The sequence below is a fragment of the Solanum stenotomum genome, chromosome 6 (assembly GCF_019186545.1).
Source record: "Solanum stenotomum isolate F172 chromosome 6, ASM1918654v1, whole genome shotgun sequence".
In the NCBI taxonomy this organism is placed as follows: Eukaryota; Viridiplantae; Streptophyta; class Magnoliopsida; order Solanales; family Solanaceae; genus Solanum; species Solanum stenotomum.
Genome location: NC_064287.1, coordinates 60,370,497 through 60,392,317, shown reverse-complemented (window position 1 = coordinate 60,392,317; position 21,821 = coordinate 60,370,497). Strand labels below are relative to the sequence as shown.

Genomic DNA, 21,821 nt, shown 5'->3' with positions numbered 1-21,821 from the left:
TGGAAGCCTCAAAACTTGAACCAGCCTTCCTGTTAGATAAAAAATAATTAATATGTTGGTAAATTTTACCAATGGATTAATGATCGGTTAGTATATTACCAACTATTTTAATTATGTTAGTAATTTACTAACTACAATCTTTATTCGTCAGCAAAATTTCCAACTAATTGGATATTGGTTGGCAAGTTTACCAACAAATTACATTTCGTTACTAATTTACCAACACATTTATATTTGGTTGGTAAATTTAGCAACACAACCTTGTCGTTGGAAAATGTTTGGTTAGTAATTTATTGGTAAATATGTTAATAAAGTATATAAACAATTTTTTTGTCATATTTACCAACCGATATATACTTCGTTGGTAATATTACCAACAAAAGGTGTGCGTTAGTAATATTTCAATTGGTAATCCATTGATAGAATGTTGCTAAATTTGGCGACATTTTTTCCACCGTATTTACCAACTAAAATACTTAGTAAGATTTGGTTGGTAATCTGTTAGAATTTCGTTGTTAAGTTTTAAAATATAGTTCAGTTAGAAATATGTTGGTAATTTGTTAGTAGAATACTAACCAACTAAAGTTGTTAGTATCTGTTGGCAATTTGGGTTTTTTTTTGTAGTTATATGCCTTGGTATGCTGACATCGTTAACTTTCAGATAAGTGGTTTATTTCCACCTGGGGCCTCAACCCATCAAAAGCAGAGGCTGAAGTATGATGCACACTTTTATATATGGGATGAGCCCTTCTTATTTGAGCAGGGACCTGATCAGATGATGAGAAGGTGTATAGCTGAACAGGAGGCGACACAAGTGTTGGAGAGTTGTCACTCTTCACCATAAGGCAGACACCACGGGGGAGAGTGAACTGCACATAAGGTATTGCAATCTGGTTTCTTTTGGCCTACTTTTTTTTAAAGATGCCGCTATGTTTGTGAAGGGTTTAGATTAATGTCAAAGAATGGGCACCATTTCTAAACGGCATGAGATGTCATTGAGCAATATACTGGAAGTTGAGATCTTTGATGTCAGGGGGATAGACTTCATGGGACCATTCCCATTGTCCTGTGGTAATCAATACATTTTAGTGGCAGTGGACTATATGTCCAAGTGGATGGAGGAAGTTGCACTACCATCCAATGATGCAAAAGTGGTTGTGAAGTTCATCTGAAAGCACATTTTCACCAGGTTCGGAACTCCAAGGGATATGATCAGTGATGGAGGTACGCACTTTATTAATAGTTCAGTGCGTAATTTATTAGCTAAATAAGGGGTGAGACACAAGGTAGCTACAACATATCATCCACAGACTAGTGGGCAAGTGGAAGTGTCTAATAGCTACAACATATCATCCACATATTTGTGTACCTGTCAGGCTTATGGGGTCCGTTCAGGTTTTATTTGAACTTGCGCATGAGTGTACCTTCTAGGCATATGGGGTCCAGTTAGGTTTAGTTTAGTTGTACTTAGTTTGTTTCTGGTATGCTCGTGTGCTTTCTTTTCAAATCCGCTTTGACCTCTTTATGTCTATATTCTATCCTTTCTTATTGTTTTTACCCTTTTTGCTCAGTCGGCCTATGATGCCTACTGAGTACCTGTTGTGTTGGTACTCATGCTACACTCTACATCTATTTCATGATGCAGGTCCCAGTACCAGTTACCAGCGGTGATTAGTTCCAGCCTTTTTTTGCAGCTGTGATTCGGAGACGAGGGCGAGCACTTGGCATTTTGGGTTTGTTCTGTCTCCTTCTTTTGTTTTAGCTAGTCTTATTGCCTTTGAGACACGCTCTGTTGTGGTCCACTTTTGGAACTTGTACTCTTTATTAGATAGCTCTGTACTAGTGACTTCCAGGTTCTGGGAGGGATTTATTTATATATTTATTTTGGGTTGCTTCCGCCTTGTTATTCTTTTTTAGATTATTGTTATTGTTAGTTTCTGCCCTTTCGCTCATTGCTTGATGTTCTGGGTTACGGGTTGGCTTACCTATTGGTAGGGTATAGTAGGTGTCATCATGACTCGAGAAATTGGGTCGTGACAAGTTGGTATCAGAGCTTCAGGTTCACCGGTCTCACTTGTACAGAGCTAACGTCTAGTAGAGTCTTACGAATCGGTGTGGAGACGTCCATAACTTATCTTTGGGAGGCTACAGGATGTCCTTAGAAGGATTTCCTCTTTTGTTTCACTTTCGTGCAGCGTGTGTCTTATTGGTTCCTTGAAATCTCACTTGTTTAACTCTTTCGCNATTGCCTTTGAGACACGCTCTGTTGTGGTCCACTTTTGGAACTTGTACTCTTTATTAAATAGCTCTGTACTAGTGACTTCCAGGTTCTGGGAGGGATTTATTTATATATTTATTTTGGGTTGCTTCCGCCTTGTTATTCTTTTTTAGATTATTGTTATTGTTAGTTTCTGCCCTTTCGCTCGTTGCTTGATGTTCTGGGTTACGGGTTGGCTTACCTATTGGTAGGGTATAGTAGGTGCCATCATGACTCAAGAAATTGGGTCGTGACAAGTTGGTATCAGAGCTTCAAGTTCACCGGTCTCACTTGTACAGAGCTAACGTCTAGTAGAGTCTTACGGATCGGTGAGACGTCCATAACTTATCTTTGGGAGGCTACAGGATGTCCTTAGAAGGATTTCCTCTTTTGTTTCACTTTCGTGCAGCGTGTGTCTTATTGGTTCCTTGAAATCTCACTTGTTTAACTCTTTCGCAGGATGGCCTGCTCATGAGGTGGCGCGGCCAGGGGTGATGTACCCAGGCCTACAGACAGAGCCCCAGCTTGGGTAGACGCTAACCCCGAGGTCGAGAGAGGGCCGCAACATCAGTCCAAGAAAGAGAGAAGGATCCAGAGCCAGTAGTAGACCCTTCAGCACTTCGTATACCAGATCAGTCGGTAGGGCCAAGGCCAGCCCAGCCGCCACTCGGACTAGTTCTGACTCCAGGTCTCCAGGCAGCTATTGCTCAGCTCTTAGGTATGCTTGGGGAGATGCAGCAGCCACCTGCCCCAGTTACACCAAACCTAGTACCGCAGGATCAGCCTACAGTGAGGGCACCTCAGGTCCAGGTACCACTTGAGGGAGTACAGCCCTTGGCAGCGGACAGACCTATGCCGCTTGAGGACCAGAAGATGCTTGATGTGTTTCTCAGGTTGACACCATCGAGGTTTTCTGAGGCAGTGGGTGAGGATGCCCACGAGTTTCTTACTACTTGTCGTGAGAGGCTTCGCACTTTGGGCCTTGTGGAGTCTAGAGGTGCCGACTTCATTGCTTACCAGCTAGATGGGCCAGCCAGGCAGTGATGGCGCAGATTCATTCAGACCATGCCAGTTAGATCTCCACCGGTATCATGTGATGAGATTTCTGAGGCCTTCTTGGCCAACTTTATTCCTCATAGCGTCAGAGACCGCCTCAGGGATCAATTCTACAAGTTGGAGCAGGGCTCCATGTCGGTGGCAGAGTACGAGACTAGGTTACACGAGATCTCCCGTCATGCCGACAAGATTTTACCTATAGAGGAGGAGAGAGTTAGGTGTTTTGTTCGTGGGTTGAGATTGTAGCTTCGGCTTGAGACCCAGTCCTTAGTTTCTGTGAGTCGATCTTTTTTAGACGTAGTTGACCATGTTAGTACTATGGAGCATCTTCGTCGCGAGGCCCAAGGGGGCAGCGAGAAGAGGGCTAGGCATGAGGCCAGCTATAGTGACTCCCGCCCCAGATCTAGAGATTATCATGACAGGGCCGGACGACGGTTTCGACAGGTTCAGTCTAGCAGACTTACACATGCCTCTCTTCAGGCATCAGATGGTGGTCGGAGTGAGGCTAGTTCGAGTTAGGGCCGCGAGGTGTTTCAGTCAGGTTCTTCAGGCCATGGTAGTCGTTCTTCTGGGAGTCACCCTCGACAAGGTTGCTATGAGTGTGGTGAGATGGGCCATTAGGCCACAGACTGCCCTCAGCATAGTCGGATTGTTCCCGCTCCTCATGCAACTCCCCTAGCTTTACCAGCACCTCCAGCTAGAGGTCGTGGTCAGGGTCAGGACCGTAGAGGTGGTCAACAGGGTATACGGGGTCCCCGAGGAGGCAGGTCAGGTGGTAGGTTTGATGGTCAGGGCAGAGGCAGACATAGCCCTTTCTATGCAGCTCCAGTGAGGGCAGAGGCTGAGGCATCAGACGATGTGATCACAGGTACTATTCTTTTATGCCAGCAACCCGCCTTGGCTTTATTTGATCCAGGCTCTACTTTTTCGTATGTTTCTGTTTACTATGCCTCTCGATTAAGTATGATGTCTGAGCCTTTGGTAGCGCCGTTGCGTGTGTCGACCCCCATGAGTGAGTCTTTAGTAGTGGATCAGGTATTTCGATCTTACTTAGTTACTATCCAGGGGCATGACACCCGGGCTGACCTTATATTGCTTGACATGGTTGATTTTGATGTGATTCTGGGCATGGATTGGTTATCCCCTTATCGCGCTGTTTTAGATTGCTTTTCTAAGACCGTTACCTTAGCCATTCATGGTATCCCTCCTGTGGTGTGGCAGGGATCTCGTGGTAGCACACCAGTTGGGGTTATCTCTTTTATTCGTGCTAGGAGGCTAGTGGCTAGTGGATGCTTATCATATTTGGCCTATGTGCATGATGTGAGTAGGGAGGTTCCTCCAGTTGAGTCAGTTCATGTTGTTCGTGACTTCTTAGATATGTTTCCTACTGACTTACCTGGCCTACCCCTAGAGCATGATATTGATTTTCCAATTGAGCTTGAGCCAGGTACTCGGCCTATTTCTATTCCGCCATATCGTATGTCTTCTGCAGAGCTATAGGAGCTCAGTGTTCAGCTTCAGGATCTCTTGGGTAAGGGATTTATCAGACCTAGTGTATCACCTTGGGGCGTTCCCATTCTTTTTGTTAAGAAAAAGGACGGTATGATGCGCATGTGCATTGACTATAGACAGTTGAATAAGGTGACAGTGAAGAATCGATATCCTCTGCCTAGGATTGATGACCTATTTGACCAGCTACAGGGAGCTTCAGTGTTCTCTAAGATTGATTTGAGGTCCGGTTACCACTAGTTGAGGATTAGGGCAGCGACATCCCTAAGACTGCATTTAGGACCCGTTATGGCCATTATGAGTTCTTGGTGATGTCATTTGGGTTGACTAATGCCCATGCTGCCTTTATGGACTTGATGACGCACGTGTTCAGGCCTTATCTTGATTCCTTCGTCATAGACTTCATTGATGACATTTTGATATACTCGCGGAGTAGGGGTGATCATGAGCAGCATTTGAGAGTTGTGCTCCAAACCTTGAGAGATCAGTGGCTTTATGCCAAGTTCTCAAAGTGTCAGTTTTGGTTAGACTATGTAGCGTTCTTGGGGCATGTTATATCCAAGGAGGGCATTATGGTAAATACGGTGAAGATTGAGGCTATTCGTGATTGGGCTAAGCCCACCTCAGTTACTGAGATTCGAAGTTTCGTCAGACAAGCAGGCTACTATAGACGATTTGTGGAGGATTTCTCTACCTTGGCAGCACCTCTAACCTGGTTGACTCGTGTTGATGTTCCCTTTGTTTGGTCAGAAGAGTGTAAGGTGAGCTTTTTGAGGCTCAAGGAGTTATTGACCACCGTTCTTATATTGACTCTTCCAGTTGAGGGCGAGGGCTTCACGATTTATTGTGACGCATTCGACGTTGGTTTGGGTTGTGTATTGATGCAGAAGGGCCGAGTTATTGCTTATGTGTCGAGGCAACTTAAGATTCATGAGTGCAACTACCCCACCCATGACTTAGAGTTGGCGGCGGTAGTTTTCGCACTTAAGATTTGGAGGCACTACCTGTATGGAGTTCGATGTGAGATCTATGCCGATCACAGGAGCCTTCAGTACATCATGAGCCAGAAGGACCTTAATTCAAGGCAGCGTCATGGATTGAGCTCCTGAAGGACTATAACCTCTTTATTTTTTATCATTCGGGCAAGGCGAATACGGTAGCGGACGCCTTGAGCCGAAAGGCGGTGAGTATGGGTAGTCTAGCCTTCTTATCTGTTGAGGAGCGACCTTTGGCTATAGACATTCAGTTCTTAGCCAATAACATGGTTCGGTTGGATATCTCAGATTCTAGACGTGTCTTGGCCTATATGGGAGTTCAGTCTTCCTTGCTTGATAGGATATGTGGTTGTCAGTTTGAGGATGAGGCCTTGGTGGTCCTTAGAGATCGAGTGTTAGCGGGTGATAGTGGTCAGGCTACCTTAGATCCAGATGGAGTGTTGAGATTCGCCTGCTGCATCTGTGTTCCGAGAGTTGGAGATTTGATTCAGTTGATACTTTCTGAGGGCCATGAGTCTAGATACTCTATCCATCCGGGCACAGCGAAGATGTATCGTGATTTGAGGCAGCATTACTGGTGGAGTAGCATGAGGAGAGATATTGCTGACTTTGTTTCCCGTTTCTTGTGCTGCCAGCAGGTAAAAGCTGAGCATTTGAGGCCTGGTGGTGAGTTTCAGAGATTACCCATTCCGGAGTGGAAGTGGGAGCATATCACTATGGACTTCATTGTGGGGTTGCCTCGGACTTCTAGAGGTGTTGACAGCATTTGGGTCATCGTTGATCGATTGATCAAGTCAGCACATTTCCTTCTTGTTCAGTCTTCATTTAGCGCCGAAAGGTTGGCTCGTATCTACATTCAGGAGGTGGTTCGACTTCATAGGGTGCTAGTTTCTATTATATCAGATCGGGGTTCTCAGTTCATGTCTAGCTTTTGGAGGACCTTTCAGGATGAGTTGGGCACTCGGGTTGACCTTAGCACAACTTTCCACCCGCAGACGGATGGCCAATCGTAGCGTACTATTCAGGTCCTTGAGGATATGTTGCGGGCCTGTGTTATGGATTTTGGAGGTCAGTGGGACCAGTTCTTACCTTTGGCAGAGTTTGCGTACAACAACAGCTACCACTCTAGTATTCAGATTGCCCCATTCGAGGCATTATATGGTAGGCATTGTCGCTCTCCAGTTGGTTGGTTTGAGTCTACAGAGCCTAAGCCGCATGGTACAGATTTGCTTCAGGAGGCCCTGGATCAGGTGAGGGTGATTCAGGATAGGCTCAGGACGGCTCAGAGTAGGCACCAGAGTTATGCGGATCGGAGGCGCTGAACTTTGAGATTCTCTATTGGGGATCGGGTATTCCTCCGTGTGTCGCCCATGAAGGGCGTGATGAGGTTTGGGAGGCAGGGCAAGCTTAGCCCCAGGTACATTGGGCCTTTTGAGATACTCCAGACAGTTGGAGAGATTGCTTATGAGTTGGCCCTACCTCTAACATTTTCAGCCATCCACCCGATTTTCCATGTCTCGATGTTGTGGCGGTACGTTCCTGACGAGTCTCATGTGCTCCAGTTTGATGCAGTCGAGTTGGATGATCGTTTGACATTTGTAGAGGAACCAGTTGCCATTCTAGCCAGAGATGTGAGGAGATTGCGCTCGAGAGCCATTCCTGTTGTTAAGGTCCGTTGGAGGCATCGTCCAGTCAAGGAGGCTACCTGGGAGACCAAGCAGGAGATGCAAGAGCAGTTCCCTGGCTTGTTTGAGCCTTCAGGTACTTCTTGATCCTTTCTTTTGCGGACGAAAGTCCTTTTTAGTAGTGGATATTGTAATGACCCTCCAAGTCATTTATGTGTTTTTCCATTTGTGTGTCGTTTAGGGCATTTCTGTAGCGACCCCAAGTCATTTATGATTTGCTGGGACTGACAGTTCGGTCACCTGGTCATTCGTTTGGTCTTGGTGCGAGTTTTTGTGTTTTGGAGCTTATGAACCTTGAACGATCATTTTTTATCAAAAGTTCAAGAAGATGACATCGGAATCCAATTCTGACGATTCCATCAGCTCCGGAAGGGTCATTTTAGGCTAGTAGCATGGTCGACATGACTCCCGAGGTTTTCAGTGTAAGTCGGTGCGATTAGACGTTTTAACTTTAAGTTTAAGCCTAAGTTTGACTTTGGTCAACATTCTGAGCAAACGCTCTCGGATAAGAATTCCGTCAGCACGGTTGTCTTTGAAATGTTAAGTTTGGTCTAGATTGACCCTTCTTTTGTGTCCCAAGGTTTTCGATATCTTTCTGAGCCCTTTTGTGGTTTTTGACTTAAAATGGCTTTTAGAAGTGGGACCCACTTTTTATCGAGATGACCTTTGATGGAAATTTTGACTGCGCCGTTGAGTCCGGAATATCAAATTTGGTATGATTGCATATCTCGTTTGCGTGCACGGGGTTCCGAACGAGTTCGGAGCACCCCGTCGGAGTTTTTAGGTTTTGGAAAATTGCAGAAAATCTGCTATAAATGCAGAAAAACCAGCAATATTTCTCAAAACTTAAACCCTCATCTCTCTCTCATCTCTCAACCGATTTAGGCGATTTGAAGTGCAGGAGCTTTATTTTTTTGGTGGCTTCGCTGTAGAGTGTTCGAAAGTTGTCGGGTGCACGTAGTTTGAGGTAAATTTCGCGATAACCTGACTGTTGTACCCTTTTTCGAGCCTTTGTNTAAAATGGCTTTTGGAAGTGGGACCCACTTTTTATCGAGATGACCTTTGATGGAAATTTTGACTGCGCCGTTGAGTCCGGAATATCAAATTTGGTATGATTGCATATTTCGTTTGCGTGCACGGGGTTCCGAACGAGTTCGGAGCACCCCGTCGAAGTTTTTAGGTTTTGGAAAATTGCAGAAAATCTGCTATAAATGCAGAAAAACCAACAATATTTCCCAAAACTTAAACCCTCATCTCTCTCTCATCTCTCAATCGATTTAGGCGATTTGAAGTGCAGGAGCTTTATTTTTTTTGGTGGCTTCGCTGTAGAGTGTTCGGAAGTTGTCGGGTGCACGTAGTTTGAGGTAAATTTCGCGATAACCTGACTGTTGTACCCTTTTTCGAGCCTTTGTTTTTGTCATTCTTGTTTTGGTCATATCTCTCTCACTTTAGCTCGGTTTTGGGTGATTCGAAGTCCCACGTGTTGATAATTGTCGTGACTTCGTCGTAGAGTGTTCAAAGAGTGTTGGGCACCTTTCTATTCTCGTTTATTCCGAGTTTAGACTGCTGCTATTTTCTTTTTTTTTTAGTTGATTAAAGTGTGATTTTCTTGCTTGTTGGTTTTTGTTGCGTTTTGAGCCACGAATTGTGTTGCATTTTGGAACACAAGTTTGGAGTGTTGTTTAGGGTCTCTTGACGGAGTCAAATTCGGACAGTTCGGTGCGGGTCCCACGATTCTCGTTTTGACTCCAAAATTGACTCATCTCTGTTTGTTGTGATTTTGGTGTCTAAACAATCGTACTAATGTTATGATCCTATATTTGATAGAATGACAGCGTTCAAAGGTCGTTCGAGAAGGAAAAGCTCCGGTAAAGTGATTTGGAGCGCGTACGATCAGCCTTAACGTAGGCTACGTCTTCTTTTCTTTTAGATTGAGCTTAATTGTGTAAACGCATGTCGATTGGAATGAATCATGGGTGGGTACCAGTTTCCTACCTTACTTTGATTAGATATATTATGTTAGGATCGATTGGCCATATTTCGGGTATAGTATCATGTTAACCGGTTTAGTAGAGTTGCATGCTTATGTGATAAATGTTATTGTATGCTTGTATGCTATATACTGTATTCCTTGTTCATCCTTAACCATAAGCATGATGTCCGTAGTCTAGGTTAGGCTATCATTGCCTTAGACTTATGACCGGTGTGGGTTGGATAGCCTTGACTTTCTGTTGACGTCGTTCGGATGACTTAGCTCCTTGTAGACTGGAGTAGAAGACTTGAGTCTAATAGTTTGAGCCTTAGATTAGGCGTTATCGCTGCTTGCTGCACGTCTGTATCTTCTCCCTCTCATTCTGCGATTCCGACGCATTCTCGAAGGTTTGGCGCATCACTAGAGGCATGGGATTGAGATGGTATAGGCTTGGAGCCTTTTCTGTGATTTCTTAGAGTGGATGGCGTTCCACGGTGGTTGTTGTTGGATTGGATCCTATTGGAGATACCATCATCCTTGGGGTCGTTCTTTCTAGCTGGGCTGGGAACGTATCGCTGGCTGGGTAGATTCAGTGATATCGGCGACCGCCCTCGGGCCTCTCTTTCTAGCTGGGTTGGGAGTGTGCTGCTGGTTGGGTGTCCCCGGGTCGCTCTTTCTAGCTGGGTTGGGAGCTGACTGCATGGTAGGACGACTCGCAATATCTACCTCACTCACGAGTCCCTCTTTCTAGCTGGGCTGAGAGTGGACTATTTGGTTGGGTGCCCCCTAAGGTCACTCTTTCTAGCTAGGCTGGGAGTGCACTGTTGGCTGGTGGAGTCTGATGGATTATCTTAGTTACTTTGGGCTAGGAGCCCGATTTTCTTCTTTCTAAGTAGACTTAGCTTTTCTGTGTACCTGTCGGGCTTATGGGGTCCGTTCAGGTTTTATTTGAACTTGCTACGAGTGTACCTTCTAGGCATATGGGGTCCAGTTAGGTTTAGTTTAGTTGTACTTAGTTTGTTTCTGGTATGCTCGTGTGCTTTCTTTTCATATCCACTTTGACCTCTCTGTGTCTAGATTTTATCCTTTCTTATTGTTTTAACCCTTTTTGCTCAGTCGGCCTATGATGCCTACTGAGTACCTGTTGTGTTGGTACTCATGCTACACTCTGCATCTATTTCGTGATGCAGGTCCCAGTACCAATTACCAGCGGTGATTAGTTCCAGCCTTCTTTTGCGGCTGTGATTCGGAGACGAGGGTGAGCACTTGGCGTTTTGGGTTTGTTCTGTCTCCTTCTTTTGTTTCAGCTAGTCTTGTTGCCTTTGAGACACGCTCTGTTGTGGTCCACTTTTGGGATTTGTACTCTTTATTAGATAGCTCTACACTAGTAACTTCCAGGTTCTAGGAGGGATTTCTGTATATATTTATTTTTGGTTGCTTCCGCCTTGTTATTCTTATTTAGATTATTGTTATCGTTAGTTTCTGCCCTTTCGCTCATTACTTGATGTTCTGGGTTATGGGTTGGCTTACCTATTGGTAGGGTATAGTAGGTGTCATCATGACTCGAGAAATCGGGTCGTGACACCTACACCTCGGGTACTAGAGAGGAGTAATTTCCTTAAGGGTACGTTGTGCATTTAGTGGGCTCGATTTTTCCCTTTCTGTTTCATTCTATTGTTATAGATCCTGGTATGTTTTATTACATTCATTAATTTATGCTTATGATATAAATTATAGTTTTTGAGTACATGTTTCAAACTTTGTTGTTTATGTTTCTGCAAAGTTATTGTTATAAATATTTGTTAATACAGATTTAATAACATACATTAATTGAGTATTCATGCAAGTTTTCTCTACTCAAATTGTTGAAGGTACAATAAAAAAATTCTTAAAGATCTATGCTGCCATCTCTTGAAGACAAAATTCAAATTAGGTATGTCATTGTAAGGACATAAAGACCTTAAAAACTTTATCGCACCTTCATGTGCGAAGTGAACCAAGAAAAGAAGACAAGAATTAATAAACCTTTCACATGAATTCAAGGATGTGGCGAATGACCTATACAAGAATATGATTAGACTGGAGCCTCTTTTAATCCCAAAGACATAGATAATTACACAATAAATTAATTGCTCATATTCAATATGAAGTATGAACAAATTCTCAACTTTACTACAAGTTGTAAATTCTTTTCTTGAAGTAATAAATATGTTTGTCGACACTGAGATTGGAATAGAAGTGTAGTTTCAAATTGAACTCTATCACTCTGGTATGTTGATTTAAAATAAATACCCAAACAAACTGAATAGAAATATTTTTCCCTTTCACGTATATATAATAAGTTGAATACATGCTCCTTTTAATTTTCCATTTTAATAATTACTTATGATTCATTTAACTGAGGATGTTTAAAATGATATATGTAGAGCAAAGTAAGGACTGGACATTCTACACGTTAGGATTAGAATATATGTTCACTTTTTCAGCCTTTTAAAATTTATTTATCCCTTCACCAATAATTATTTATTTATTAGAGAATTTAATATCTCAGGTTGATGTTCATTTGATTCACCAAAAATATCAAATAGTAACAATTTCTGGACGCAAAAAGATAGATTATAAAATCAAATTCAAGATGATTGATTGATTGAAGGATAAATGATAAGATGTTATAATTATCATTTTCCTTTACATTATTAATGTTCGTTAATCTGTAATCTTGTATATAAGATAATATAGTGTCTTAGTTTTAATGACCGATAGATTTTAAATATTATTTTATAAATTTTGAGATATAAAATTCTCTCGCAAGGCGCGGGTTATTTACTAGTTTTAATAAATTGAAATGGAATAGGCTAATAAATGGGCGGGTCAACAATCCGCTCAAACTTGAATTGGCGGGATTGGAATTGATTTTGGCGCCTCTAAGTATGAGGAACCCTTGTGCATTTCTTTGGGTCGATACTCACATGGGTATTCTATGGAACTCTCCCTGGCAGTTGAAGATTCTACTTTACCAGGTTCCGTTCTCTTCCTCTAGTACTCAACTATCCATTTTCTTCCTTGATTTCGAGCAATTCATTATCTGTTTGTATATTACGATTGATAATACTAGTCACACCTTCCATCAATTTCTGCTATTGATCCTGAATTTGCAGAAATTTATCATCCATATCTTCAATGTGCCTTTTTTGATTTTTTGATTCTGGTCATAGCCATGCCGAGTATTGCTTGGTTTGATACCAATTGATGAATAAACAATGGCAATGGATAATCGAAGTTAATCTAGGAAAACCAGTTGGAAGAAGATGATGGCTAAAATAGGGAATCTGGGTTTATAGTTTCAGATTAAAAACAATAAAGCCCTTAATTTTTTATTATTATATTAAAATTAGATATAATCAAAAATCGTGGCAGAGTATTCCACCGGCCTCTTCTTCTTCCCAAAAGTCAAAAGGGGGCAATGGAGGATTTCAAGGTAATTTCTCTTAACATCTTCTTCCTCCTTTTAATTTAATTAAATTATTATAGTTGTTGTTGACTGCAATTATTCTATTCAAGTGGAATAGAGTAGCCACCCACCTTCAATGTTAGTTCTTAATCATTACAACCACTATCTATCCACACACTTTTTTTTTCATGTCAAATTTCAACGAGTTAACTGAATCTATGGCATCATCATCTTCTTCTGTGAATAATTCACAATATTGTCCTCGATGGAAGTACGATATCTTTCTAAGTTTTAGAGGTGAAGATACTAGGAAAACATTTACGAGTCACTTGTATGAAGGTTTGAAAAATAGGGGGATATTGACCCTTCAAGATGCTAGAAGGATAGAACATGGAGATTCGATCCCAGAAGAACTCATGAAAGCTATCAAAGAGTCTCAAGTTGCACTCGTCGTTTTCTCAAAGAATTATGCTACATCAAGGTGGTGCTTGAATGAACTAATGGAGATCATGGAACGCAAGGATGAAAATGGACAAACAGTCATACCAGTCTTCTATGATGTGGATCCATCAGACGTTCGGAACCAGAGGGAGAGCTTTGCAGAATCCTTTGCCAAACATGAATCAAACTATAAGGATGATGTTGACGGAGTGCAGAAGGTGCAAGGATGGAGAGCTGCGCTAACTGCTGCTGCAAATCTAAAAGGATATGATATCCGTGACGGGTGAATTTAACATAATTGTTTTACATGAAAAGAGAATGATGGTAGATTATATATGTTTTGTCAGTAATAAGGCATAGTCCTATCAATTTAAATAGAGAGAATATATACCTAAAAATCTTCCTATACTATTCAAGTTTTTGAACTTTCATGCTTAAACTATGGACTGTTTTACACCCTCCTAACATTAACAATATGAAATACATGTTAATACTTGACTTCCTTACATTTTCCTCAATCGATCTTCTTATTTATGTAGGATTGAATCAGAGAATATTCAACAAATCGTCGACCATATCTCTTTCAAATTATGTAAGAGTGCTTATTCTTTATCTTCTTTGCAAAATGTTGTGGGAATAAATGCTCATTTAGAGAAACTAAAATCGTGACTTCAAATAGAAGTCAATGATGTTCGAATTGTAGGGATTTGGGGAATAGGTGGAGTTGGTAAAACAACAATAGCAAAAGCCTCTTTGATACTCTATCTTATCAATTTAAATCTGCTTGTTTTCTTGAGGATGTTAAAGAAAATGCAAAAAAGAATCAATTGCATTCTTTACAAAATATCCTTCTCTCTAAAGTATTAGGAGAAAAAGATGAGTACGTCGATAATAAGTCTGATGGAAAGGGCTTGATTCTGAGAAGACTTTGTTCTATGAAGGTGCTAATTGTGCTTGATGACATAGATCATAGTGACCATTTGGAGTATTTGGCAGGTGATGTTTGTTGGTTTGGTAATGGCAGCAGAGTTATTGTAACGACTAGAAACAGACATTTGATAGACAAGGATGATGCAATTTATGAAGTGCCTACACTACCTATTCATGAAGCTATGCAATTATTCAATCAGTGTGCCTTCAAAAAAGAAGTTCCAGATGAGTGTCTTGAGAAATTATCGCAGGAGTTAGTATATCATTCTAAAGGCCTTCCTTTAGCCCTCAAGGTGTGGGGTTCTTTGCTGCATAAGAGAGGCATAGATGAGTGGAAAAGAACTGTAGACAAAATAAAGAAAAACTCTAGTTTAGAAATTCTTGAAAAACTCAAGATAAGTTACGATGGATTGGAGCCCGAAGAGCAAAAGATATTTCTAGATTTGGCATGTTTCTTCCGGAGAAGTGGAAGAAATAGAGTCTTGCAAATTCTTGAGAGTTGTGATTTTAGAGCTGAATACGGATTGAATGTCCTAATTGACAAATCTCTTGTGTTCATCTCCAAAGGTGACACGATTGAAATGCATGACTTGATTCAAGATATGGGTAGATATGTAGTGAAAATGCAAAAAGAATCGGGAGAACCTAGCAGAATATGGGACATTCAAGATTTCGAAGAAGTGATGATCGACAATACAGTAAGTAGTCTAAACAATGCAGTAATATTCAATTTCGAGTTTTCATATATCATAATTCGTTTATCTTATGTTATTAAGCCATGAATTTGTCTAGTAGTTGCTTAATATGTTTAATCAAACTTTCATTCTTTAGATTAACTTGAAATTTGTATGATATTTTGTACATAATAACTCAAGTAATGATTTTTAAGCTAATATTTCCATCAATTGAAAAAATCCAAGTTAAGAGGGACAAAACTTAACTTACTAGTTCCCGGTTCGGAACTTACTTGATCGTTGACTATTTTTTTAATTAAAAGATGACAATTATTGGTATGGTTTCAATTACAATTTCGTTCTATCACAACATGAAAAAAAATTGACTAGACTCTAAAGAACTCAAAAGATGAATCATAAGAAAATAGAATTATAGAGTTGATTACATAGAGTATCTCTCCTTAGTGACATATTTCTTCAGAAAGACTACCTAACTAATATTGTACCTTCAAAATTTTTGATGGTAGTAGCTCTTCAAAAAGGGTAAGTGCAATAATAATTAATACAAAAATAACAAAATATGGCATTGCGAAGAATGAGAAAGTAGTCATACTGGCATGCAGATTTTATATAGACATTTGAAGTTATACTTTGATCAGGGAAGGCAATGGAAGCAATCTGGCTAGAAGATATTCATGACCTATGCTTTAGCAAAAAAAACATGGAAAATATGATTAATGAATGAAATATATCATAACTTCAATGAAGTAAAAAAAACAAAGACAAAGATTAATATTGTTAGAGAGAGAAAGACATTTAGTAAAGTCCGTTAGGAGGGGGGGAGAGAATGTCTATTATTCAAATTTTAGGGGTTCAATTGTAAAGAAAAATTGGGGGTGTTTATGATTTTCACTTTATGTTATTACGAAGTAGAATTGTAGAATTATTGCACAAACTATTTCTCTTACCAAACATATTTCTTAAAAAGACCTAACTAATATCATGCCTTAATTATTATATTTACGGTGCTAGTTCTTCAAGAACTTTTTAATGCAATAATAAATGATACAGAATAGTTAAATATGGCATTTCGAGGAGTGAGACATACTAGCATGTGGATTTTACACATACATTTGAAGTTATGCTCTGTAGACTAATGATCCTTTTATTAGTGAACAAGAATTAGTCTAGTAGGCGCTTAATATGTTTAAGTCAATTTCAATTTTTTTATTAACTTGAAATTTGTGCGTATTCTGAACATACTAAATCAATCAGTAATTTGTCAAGTTAATATCTATTGAAGATAGCATAGAAGAAGTTGGTTAAGTAATTAGTTAAATGTGATAATAATGTAATTAGTTAGTTTGTTAATATTGTTAGGAAGGTAGTTAGAAGATATTTTGAAGGCAGTTACTGCCATGGGTATAAATAGAGGTCTAATCCTCATTGTATGAAATATATCTTGAATAATCAATAAAAAGAAGATTCCCAAATCCCTCTGAATTTCATCATGGTATCAAAGCATTGAGTCAATAATTCTTTGATTCAACTTGTAGATTCGATTCTGGAGAACAGAGCTTTTGTGATTTGCAATGGCGATTGGAGATGATACAACAACGACTTCTACTTCTTCTGTTGCTGTACCAGAAACGATGGAATTGATCGAATCAAAGAGGAATCATCCTCTTTATCTCCATCCATCAGATACCCCTGGATCTGTACTAACCACAGTCCAATTTACTGGATCAGAAAATTACTCGTTGTGGAGTCGATCAATGCTGATCAATCTTCGAGCTAAGAGTAAGCTTGGTTTTGTGCTTGGGACGTGTAAGAAGGGTGATTACACACCTGAATTAGATGAACAATGGGAAAAGTGCAATGCATTTGTGTTGGCATGGATCATGAATACTGTTTCTAAGGAGCTGCTAAGTGGGATAGTTTATGCTTCAGATGCTGCAACAGTATGGGAAGACTTGAAGGAACGATTCGATAAGGTAGATGGATCGAGGATCTATCAACTACACAGGGATATTTGCACAATTCATCAAGGTAACCTAACTGTTTCAGCCTATTTTACCAAGTTACGATTGCTTTGGGATGAATTTGATGCACTTGTGCCCCCTCCTTCTTGTAATTGTGATAGATCGAGAGTATATGTAGATCACATACAATATCTGCGACTATTTGCTTTCTTAATGGGGTTGAATGAGTTGTATGGTCCTGCAAGAAGCCAAATCTTGATGATGAACCCTTTGCCCAATGTTGGCAAAGCATATGCGATGATAGTTTCAGATGAGAGTCAGAGAATTACATCAGGAATGCGCACAGGAGGAGATATACTCGAGGCCACATCATTGTATGCAGGCAAGATGAGTTATGGAAATAGAAATACAGATCATGGAGATAGGGGTGAGTATGCTGGAAGAGGAAGCTATAATGGCAAGAAGAAAGTGAACTGGAATCTGTTTTGTGACCATTGCAAAATGCATGGGCACACCAAAAACATCTGCTATAAACTTGTGGGATATCCTGAGGATTGGAAGTTTAAAAAGAAGTTTGATCATGCTGGTGATTATAGATCCTCCAATGCGGCAAGAGGAATGAACTCGAACAAGGGAAAGGATCTAGCAAATAATGTGCAAGTTGACAAATGCAATGATGATGCTTTTGGGTCAGTTGATGAAGGACACAAAGCTAATGCTAATGCACATGAGTTCAATTCTGTTAGAACTAATTTGCAGGCACTTGCTATGAAGCCAACATATACTCCAGAGCAGTATCAGAAAATTTTAAGATTCCTTGATGAAGAAGAAAAAACTGAAGAGATGGTCAACATGGCAGGTAATTCCAATGATCTTAATGCCCTCTTAGATTCTCACAGAAAGAGTAGTTATGATGTTGTTTTGAATGTTAATAATAAGTATGAAAGGTCTAGCAAACAAGGTTATTGGATTGTAGACTCTGGGGCAACATGTCACATGACTCCTAAATCTGAAAATTTGGATAATATTAGTGATCATAACAAAGTCACAAGAAGGAGAGTTTATTTGCCCAATGGCCACACTACAGTGGTTACTCATTCAGGTAGCTGCACTATACCTGCTGGAGGTGTATTAAAAAATGTTCTGGTTGTTCCTGAAGTTAAGTATAGTTTGCTGTCAGTATCTCAGTTGACTAGACAATTGAAATGTTCTGTTCATTTCTATCCTGAGTTCTGTGTTTTTCAGGACCTCTTCAATGGAGAGGTGAAGGGGATTGGTAAGGAATTGGAAGGGCTGTATTACTTTCCTAGATGTTATCCTCAGACAAAGATTGCTAATGACAAGTGCTTGCTGACCAAGGCAGACTCACAATCGCTAAGATGGCATTACAGAATGGGTCATCCTTCATTTAGAATCTTGAAGGGACTTTACAAAGATGCTACTCATGATGTATGTGATAATTGTCCCATATGTCCTTTAGCTAAGCAAAGCAGGCTTCCATTTCCCAAAAGTGTATCTAGAATAAATGATATTTTTGATCTGATACATCTTGATGTATGGGGACCTTATAGAACTGTTACTCATAATGGTTTTAGATTTTTCTTGACTGTTGTGGATGATAATTCAAGAATGGTTTGGTTGTTTTTACTGAAATTCAAAAGTGATGTTATTGTTGCCTTGAAATCATTTTTTACTCTAGTTCAAACTCAGTTCAGCAAGCAAGTTAAAAGAGTAAGATCCGACAATGGTACAGAATTTTTTAACAGAGAATGTAATGCATTATTTTCATCTTTGGGAATCATCCATGAGAGTAGTTGTCCACATACTCCACAACAAAATGGAGTTGTGGAGAGGAAGCATAGACACATACTTGAGGTGGCTAGAGCTCTTAGGTTTCAGGGATCTATACCTATTGTATTCTGGGGTGAGTGTGTGTTAGCAGCTGTGTATTTAATCAATAGGATGCCCACTAGTGTGCTGCAAGGGCAGTCACCTTATGAGGTTTTTCACAAAACCACACCACACCTTGATCATCTAAGAGTCATTGGTTGTTTATGCTATAGCACTAAATCAGTGAAGGATGATAAGTTTTCTTCAAGAGTTGATGCATGTGTGATGATGGGATATTCACTCACTCAGAAGGGATATCTCTTGTATAATTTGAAGATGAAGAAATTTCTAGTTAGTAGAGATGTTGTATTCAAAGAACATATATTTCCATTCAGTCAAGTAAAGGATCATCATGTACCAGTTTTTCCAACACAGACATTGCTTGATTCTGATGATACACTGGTCAGATTACCATTTAATGATGACAGCTTAGATCTTGATATTCCAGTTCAAACTGGTAGTGATAATGAGATGAGTCATGACATGAATCAAGGTGTTGTTGATAGTCATGACACCCCTGTTGCTGTGCATAATGATCCTTCTGATGCTGTACCCAGAAATTCCTCCAAAAGAGCAGTCCATCCACCAGTGTGGATGAAGGACTATGTTACTCATGTGACTGATTCAATGCATCCTTATTCATTAGCTACTTACATGTCTTATGATCATCTTTCCACCTCTTACCAAGCATATTTGAGTGACATGTCTGCAGACACTGAACCCAGTACTTATGAAGTGGCTGTGAAAGATCAGAGATGGGTAGAAGCAATGAAACAAGAAATTGCAGCACTAGAAAGTAATGGTACTTGGAAGGTAATGAGCTTGCCTCCAGGAAAGAGAGCAATAGGATGTAAATGGGTGTTCAAAATCAAGTATAAGGCTAATGGAGAGGTGGATAGGTTCAAAGCTAGGCTTGTGGCTAAAGGGTACAGTCAGACTGAGGGAATTGATTATCAAGAGACATTTTCACCAGTTGTGAAAATGGTCACAGTAAGATCTATCATTGCCATTGCAGCTGCTGAAAATTGGCAAATATTTCAGATGGATGTTTTCAATGCCTTCTTGCAAGGAGATTTATTTGAAGAAGTTTATATGGAGTTGCCTAAAGGTTTCACAAGTCAGGGGGAACATAAGGTTTGTAGACTTATGAAATCTTTATATGGTCTTAAACAAGCATCAAGGCAGTGGAATGCAAAACTTACAGATGCTATGATGGCATCAGGATATATACAAAGTCATTTAGACTATGCTTTATTCACAAAGAGGAAGTGGAATGCAAAACTTACAGATGCTATGATGGCATCAGGATATATACAAAGTCATTTAGACTATGCTTTATTCACAAAGAGGAAGGGATCAGCACTAGTAATAGTATTAGTGTATGTAGATGACTTGTTGATTACAGGGAATGATTTTACATTGATACAAGAGACCAAACAGGTTTTGCATCATCATTTTAAAATAAAAGATTTGGGTGAGTTGAGGTATTTTTTGGGAATTGAATTCTGTAGATCAGACCAAGGAATCATTATGAACCAAAGGAAATATGCATTGGAGTTGATATCAGATGTTGGAATGTCAGGATGTAAGCCATCATCAACTCCTTTGGAGTGTAACATGAAGATGATAAGTGCTGATTTTAGGCAGGATGTAATAGCTGAGTTATTTACTGATGTGAGTAGATATCAGAGACTAATTGGGAAGTTGTTATATCTTACAAATACAAGGCCTGACATTGCTTTCTCCGTTCAGTGTTTAAGTCAATTTATGAAAAAACCAACAGTATCTCATTGGAATGCAGCATTAAAAGTAGTCAGGTACATTAAAGCAGCACCAGGTTTGGGCATACTTATGAGTTCTGATAAACAAGCTCAGCTCACTGGATTCTGTGATGCAGATTGGGCAGCATGTCTCAATAGCAGAAGATCAGTGACTGGTTATATACTGAAGTATGGCAAATCTTTAATAGCATGGAAGTCCAAGAAGCAGCAAACAGTATCCAGAAGTTCTGCAGAAGCAGAATATAGAAGTCTGGCTGCATTAACAGCTGAGATAGTTTGGGTAACAAATTTGTTCAAGGAATTAAAAATGGATGTGCATGAACCAACTATAATACATTGTGACAGCAAAGCAGCTATGCAAATAGCGGCAAATCCTGTATTTCATGAGAGGACGAAGCATATCGAGATTGATTGTCACTTTATACGAGAAAGGATGCAGCAAGGATTAATAAAGACAAGTTATATCAATACCAAGGAGCAGCAGGCTGATCTGTTGACAAAGGCATTAGGGAGATCTCAACATGATTTTTTGTTGGCCAAGCTAGGAGTATTGAATGTTTTCAATACATCCAGCTTGAGGGGGAATATTGAAGATAGCATAGAAGAAGTTGGTTAAGTAATTAGTTAAATGTGATAATAATGTAATTAGTTAGTTTGTTAATATTGTTAGGAAGGTAGTTAGAAGATATTTTGAAGGCAGTTACTGCCATGGGTATAAGTAGAGGTCTAATCCTCATTGTATGAAATATATCTTGAATAATCAATAAAAAGAAGATTCCCAAATCCCTCTGAATTTCATCATGGTATCAGAGCATTGAGTCAATAATTCTTTGATTCAACTTGTAGATTCGATTCTGGAGAACAGAGCTTTTGTGATTTGCAATGGCGATTGGAGATGATACAACAACGACTTCTACTTCTTCTGTTGCTGTACCAGAAACGATGGAATTGATCGAATCAAAGAGGAATCATCCTCTTTATCTCCATCCATCAGATACCCCTAGATCTGTACTAACCACAGTCCAACTTACTGGATCAGAAAATTACTCGTTGTGGAGTCGATCAATGCTGATCAATCTTCGAGCTAAGAGTAAGCTTGGTTTTGTGCTTGGGACGTGTAAGAAGGGTGATTACACACCTGAATTAGATGAACAATGGGAAAAGTGCAATGCATTTGTGTTGGCATGGATCATGAATA

The 21,821-nt window shown here is 40.0% G+C and overlaps 2 pseudogenes; both read left to right on the top strand.

Annotated features, from left to right (window-relative positions):
- The first annotated feature begins 962 nt into the window (after window positions 1–962).
- LOC125869003 (uncharacterized) lies at window positions 963–12,724 on the top strand (annotated as a pseudogene).
- A 32-nt stretch (window positions 12,725–12,756) lies between these two features.
- Window positions 12,757–21,821, top strand: part of LOC125866558 (TMV resistance protein N-like) — a 21,794-nt pseudogene continuing 12,729 nt past the window's right edge.